Below are 6,729 nucleotides of genomic sequence, written 5' to 3'. Positions count from 1 at the left end.
ATTGAAAATCATCCGTATTTCCATCTTTACCTACTAATAAAGCACGCATTGATTCTGTCGGGTTCACCGACGCGGCATTTTTACGACAAGATCCCTGTATTTTTTGGAATTCAATCCGCAGTTCCTCTTTAAGTGGATCTGAGAAAACATTTCGCTTTTTACATAAACAACCCTACATTTAGTTTTATTCAACCCGCAATCCTTTATTCAGAAAAAAGCGTCTTCCTCTTATCCATACCGCCCATTCTCTCATGCGCCGGCGGCCGCTGCACCTCGGGCGGGAGGATGAAGAGGAGATGGGGCGCGGTGCTCCCCTCCTGGTTCGGTGCACGAGGGAAGGAGGAGGGATCTACTCAAGACGGGAGCTGAGGCCGGCGGCGCCCTCTACGCAAGCCTCATCGGCGGTTCGGCGGGAGAGCTCCGACCCGTCCATAGGTGCGGGGACGCAGATCCACGTCGCCATCCTATATAAGGTAATGGTTGACGCGTCGGCCCAGGGGTCACCGTCCATCTTCGTCACGTAAGCGCGGTCGTTCTATTTTGCTTGACTGCAACCCCAAATCCCCTCCTACCCGAACTAGCGCCGCCACCCACCCCATCTTCGACCACCGGAGCCCATCCACTCCTCGGCTGGATGGCGTCGGTCGCAGAGGAATCCAAGGCCATCAGCCCATCGGCGCAACCCGGCCAGATGCAGCACGTGCACGAGCACCTAGCTGGTCTCCTCGAGCCGGGCAAGAAGTTGGGCACGACGAGTGGCTCATGGAGGCCTTCGTCGGGGACGGGGCAGAGCACACACGGAGGACGGGCTCGTGCCCCAGCACCTCCACAAGTGTGCGTCGTGGGTGATCTTCGGTGAGGCCGCGACAACGGGGATTACCTGGTGGGACTTAATACGACCACACCGCTAAGTAACTGTGTCCGCTGATGACCCTACAGTGAGTTTGCATTCCCTCCAATTTGCACCGCAATTCGACATTGCCATGAGCAGCCTTGGTTTTGTGCCTGTGCCATGCGACTGTAGGCCCTCTTTGGTCTAACCCTGAAATCCGTTAGTACCTCAGGTTAGCCAAGGATGGGGTTGAATTTTCGTTGGCTCTAGATTTGCTGTAGCGTGTTGGCATTGCTACCAAACCAATAAAACATGGTCAATCGAGTTTCATTGGTATTGTGAGTCTAGGAGCACACATGCACTCTGTTTACTGGCCGTTGAATAGGAGCTGCCTTTGCACGTCGTGGGGTTCAGATTGAAGGAAAATTGGGCTGGACTGTTCTGCTCATTTTAATTGATGGACCTAAATGTATCGCCTGACAAAAGATTAGCATAATAGACAAACGGGGTAGAGTTGCTCGCCCATTCTTTGTAGGTAAGGTTTGTAATTTGGAATGTCGTTTCATTCTAATTTCATCAGGTGGTTTGGTGCATGAGGAGATTTTTCGTAGTAATCATAACAATTCCTTTCCTATGAGAATAGCCACATCCTCACCAGGTAAATTGATTCATGTTCTTACTTCATGTCCAGACAGCAAGATGAAACTTAATATTTTGTAGTCCAGAGTTTTGCAGATACTTTTGCCAGCGTATTTGTTGGATCTTGATTTTCATATATGTTCAGATTTGTCTTACACATGTTGAAGAACCAGATTCAGAACATTGCCAAAGGAAAGCCCGAAGTCTTCTTGTGAAACTAGATTAATTGTACAAGATTGAATGGGACGAAACATTATACAGGATAATCGTTCCTTTGAAGGTTGAAGGTGGCACGTGACATCCATTCAATTATATATTCATTTAATTCAGTTAGAGAGGAATACATTCTGTTAAAAACTACCATGATATTTTAGTATGATTGGTCCTTTTGGAGTTCATTCATAACACAAAAGAATTATTTGGTGGCCTCATACATGTTGGTTGCGCCTACCCTTTGCAGCACAGCAGCGACAACATGCTTGGCCATGTCTAAATTTCGGTTTCTGAAAGCACAAGATTACATGACTTACAATCTTGTCTATACTGAAGTTATAATGAGTCAACCTAATATTTTGTTCTGTTTATTACAAACAGAACCAGAAGCCGAGATGCAAATATGCAATTAAACACAGAACCTTTATGTGGTCTGAACAAGATGAACAACATGAGAGAATGGAGCGGGAATCGGAATCGAATGGAAAGCAGAGTTAGCGGCTCAGATCAACGACATGAACTGCTCAATTTTCCCTATTGTATTAGCCCAAGGATGGAGTATCTTTATCCTGCTCTCGCTAGTGGGATACGAAAGGCGCTCTTCCATCCAATTCCTCGACCCGGTCAACCCAAGTACATTGCAAATGGTGTTTGATTGTAGCGAAGCATCATTGAATTAAATGTATTCATGAGTTATAAATGTTATTACTAATCTTATAGAGTTGGAACTTGGAATGTCATTAAGAGAATTTCCATTTCTGGAAGATCTTGATTGGTGCTTTAAGATTTTGATAAGCAAGTACATCGATACTTTTTCCCCGTTACAACGCACGGCCCTTTTTTCTAGTTTAAAATAATATAAATTTAAAATCATCAATATTTAAATTTAAAATAATATAAATTTAAAATAAACATAAATTAAAATAAATATAAATTTAAAATCATCAGTATTTTAATTAAAATAATATAAATTAAAATTATCAATATTTTCATTTAAAATAATATAAATTTAAAATAAATACAAATTTAAGATCATCGGTATTTCCACTGAAAATAATACAAATTTAAAATAGTGTAAATTAAAAATCATCAGTATTTACATTTAAAATCATCAATATTTCCATTTAAAATAATGTAAATTGAAAATCAACAGTATTTCCATCTAAAATAATATAAATTTTAAAAAATAAACTACAATATACTTTAAAGATGATCACCACCTAGAAAAATAAAAATAATTTTATTTTCAAGTGTGAAACTACATATTTGAAGTCTCAACAAGTACATATTTCAAGTCTCAAACTAAAAGTAAAAAAATAAATTTGAAGCCTCAAAGTATATATTTTAAAAAATTTCAGTATTTCCATTTAAAATAATATAAAGTTAATAAAAGTAAACTACATATTTCAAGTCTAATATATCAATATAATTAAGAATGTTCACAATGACAAAATAACAATACTGACGTGGAAACCAGTGACACACCACAACTAAACGTAATAGTCTTGGCGTTCCATGTTATACCACACCTACACTATATTACGATTTGTACAAATTATTGATCCCATATGCTTCTGACGCTCGCCTAATTTTCAACGCTACCACTATGACCCAACTAATGTGGTACCAAATAATTCAACGCCGCCACTATCTGGAAAAAATAGTGATGGCGTTGGATAAAAATGGCGCGCCATCAACAGAAGTTGTGGTTAGCACTTTTTCCACTAGTGTTGTAAATAATCGGAAGCACACAGTGATATACACAAATTGTGTGCATTGTGAAAGAAAATATTTTGGTAATTGTGCTTGTGTTTAACAAGAATTGGTAGAAACAAGTATGTTTTAATTTTTAATGAATATATAATATACATTTTCTATAAACTAAGTCATATTGTCACACTATCATTTTCTTTTTAAATTCATCTAACTTTAAAAAAATTGCTGAATTTGACAAACTTTTATTTTCTTTTTAAAAATACACTTGACAAATTCAATTAACTTTTTCTCAAATTTGACAAACTTTTATTTCGTATTAGATGATATTTTTTTCAAATTCGATGAGTTTTTTTCCAAAACCGATGTACTTCTTTCACATTGTGTGAACTTTTTTCAAATTCAGTGAACTTTCTTTCAAATTGTGTGAACCTTTTTTTCTATATTGATGAACTTTTTCAAAATCAATTAGCTTTTTTCATATTCATGGTTTTCTATATATTTACTAATTATTTTAGAAATTTATGTTTTGTATTTAAAATTAATTTATACTGGTTATAGTATACTCCTTCCGTTTTTATTTACTCTGCATATTAGAGTTGACTAAAGTCAAACTTTGTAAAGTTTGACCCAGTTTATAGGAAAGAATATAAATATTTACGATAACACATCTATATGACGCGAAAGTACGTTCAATAATGAATCTAATGGTATTGATTTGTAATTGTACATGTTAATATTTTTGTCTATAAACTTTGTCAAAGTTTATAAAGTTTGACTTTGACCAAAATTAATATGTAGAGTAAATAAAATTGGAGGGAGTAATATATAGTTATGTGCGATATTAAGGTTTAAATAGTACAGTTTCCTTCTTTTAGACAATGAAGTCGTGGCCGAACTAGTGGTTAGCACAACGCAGCAGGGCGTTCCTCGATAGTCTGATGTAGAGTTCAATTCGTCCTTCTCACAGGTTTTTTCATTACGTTCCTATTCCATTCATGTAGGTGGGTAGCGTTTAAGTATCCCTAGTGTGATAGTTTGGATTTTGCCTTCTCTTTTTTCGGACTTGGTTTTGCCTTTGCCTTGGATTTGAGTTTTTGGAATCAATTCAAATGGACTTATCACTTGGGCATGCCCTTGATTTTCACCCAAGTGACCTATCTACCTCTCATTCAATCTTATTTCTTTGAAAAATCCCAAAATGGTCAAATGAATATTTTTCATAAAAGAAAAATATTCAATTTCTCTTCTGAAACTCATTTCAGAAACTAGTGCACCAAAGCAACCCTTATTTTTATTGCTCCAAAAATCTTGAGATAATTCCTGAATATTCTTTGAACCTTGGCCCACTTCCCCAAACAAAAATATTGCATGACTTTTTGTAATAATTTTGCTACAGAAAATCATTTCTCTTCTGTCCCAAAAATACACTTTGTACAACAAGTGTATTTTTCGTTGATCCTTTGGCCCTGGTGTTCTTGAGCCTCTTTACCCTCCTAAGTAACCCTTAACTCCAGGAGATTAGCCCTAATGGCCATCTAGAAGCTATCCAAAAGTAGCGGCCAAGTTTCTGGCTAGAAACTTGCCAAGAAGGTTGAGTCACCTCTGGTCGGCCTGGCATTGAGTCCTCAGCCTCCCTAGACCTATCACTGCGTGGACTATAGCCCAGACAAGGTTTGGCCGCGCGTGTGCATCGTTTTGACCATGCCAGGGCGGTGACCGCGTGCGGACACGGGGTCTGGCATGCGTTCGACGTGCTCTGCGTCGCGCCAACGCCTCTGTTCAGCGCGTGCTCGAGCCAGAGCTCGCCGACGACTGCCGCGCAGCGCCACCAGCCCCGACTCATCACCCTTAACCTCTCCCTGGCGCTCGCCGACGCCGGAGACGCCACAGCAAGCACGGGCACGTCGCGGCCAAAAGCCACAGTGCGCTCGTGCCCTTGTCCGCTTCTTCCCTGCTTCCTGTGCTCGTCCGCGAGCGTGGACAGCTCCCGCCTGAGCACTGAGCCCTTGCCTCCTCGCACTGGAGCCTTTCGTTGCCGTTCGCTGGCTTCCAGAGAGCTCCGGCGGCGCCACGTACCCCCCCTCGCTCCGGCTATATATAGAGCCCCTCCCGTCGCTTCGAAGCCTCACCCCGCACTTCTCAACCACCACGACCCCGTAGGATAGCCGTAGTCCGGTTGGGCAGGCCTCTGGCCGTTGACCTCGACCAGAGATCGTCGGCGACCCCCGCAGCCCAACCACCCTGCTCTAGAGCCTCTCGAGCTCAATCAACCTCTCAGGCGCGTCATTGGGGATCCACTGGTGTCGCCTGGAAGCAGCAGAGCCCCTGGAGTCGCCCCTCGCCGTCGCCTTCTTCCTCTCCGGCAAGCCCCGACCGGCACCGCCGCTTGCGAGCTTGGTTGCGAGCAGCTCCGGCCATCCCCCGACAAGCCACGGGTACGGGCAGGTGCGCCATGACCCCCTCTCCACTTCTATCCCTCTGGTTTCGCCCAAGACCCACTCATCGCCGGCGTAAACTCTGGCGGAGCGCCGCCGCGCTTTGTTTCCTCTCTCCCCCTCTCTCTCCTGACTGGTGGGGCCCGGTGTCAGCCTCTCCACTCGCACCCGAAGCGGTACGAGTGGAGGCGTATTCTTTCTTTACGCCATCGACGTCACCCCCCCCTCAGATTTTCTTTTTAATTCAATTTAATTCAAAAATCTTGACCACAACTTTGACCAGTAATAACTCCTAGCCTATAAGTCCAAATGAGTTGATTCTTTTTGCATTGTGTTTGTTTCAGAAAGCTCTAGCAGCACACCAAAATGTGGAATTTTCATTGCTGTCTAGAATTTCTGGTGATTTTTAGATTGGTTTTTGATATTTTGTTTTGTGGTTTTTAATTATTTTCAGAAGGAGGGACTTGCCTTGAAGATAACCAGGAGGAGTGTGACCCTCCTCTGCACTAAGGCAAGCCACACCAGCATTTGGATGGTGTCATTTCAATATCTATGATTTTTCTTACTTAAATATGAGCTCTTTTATGCATTAAAAATTTGTTAAATAAATATGGTTGATTGCTAGTTACTTTGCCATGCTTGAAATGTTTGTTTAAGCTACTGGTTGAATTCATGGACTAGTTTGGTATAGTAGAATAAAAAATTTCCTTAGTTATATTGCTATGATAAATAATGGTAGTTCTTTTTGTTAAGTGAGATTTTCATATAAATTATGGGTTAATCACAATATTGCATGACAATAAATAATGAGGTAGAACCAGTAAGGTTTCATGATTAGTAAGTGCAAGAAAGTTACAGTGATAAGTTTGATCCGTACGTGGAAGTTGCATGTTT

General features: G+C 41.2%; 1 long non-coding RNA gene across 1 annotated transcript; it reads left to right on the top strand.

The window, feature by feature from the left end:
* Positions 1-217: 217 nt before the first annotated feature.
* On the top strand, positions 218-2,486 carry LOC120964387 (uncharacterized). Its single transcript, XR_005756407.2, has 2 exons — positions 218-473; positions 2,066-2,486. It is a non-coding gene; the product is annotated as an uncharacterized lncRNA (long non-coding RNA).
* The last annotated feature ends 4,243 nt before the right edge of the window (positions 2,487-6,729 follow it).

The sequence above is a fragment of the Aegilops tauschii genome, chromosome 1 (assembly GCF_002575655.3).
Source record: "Aegilops tauschii subsp. strangulata cultivar AL8/78 chromosome 1, Aet v6.0, whole genome shotgun sequence".
Classification (NCBI taxonomy): Eukaryota; Viridiplantae; Streptophyta; class Magnoliopsida; order Poales; family Poaceae; genus Aegilops; species Aegilops tauschii.
Note: the sequence above shows the minus strand (reverse complement) of the source record. Positions and strands in the feature narration are given on the sequence as shown.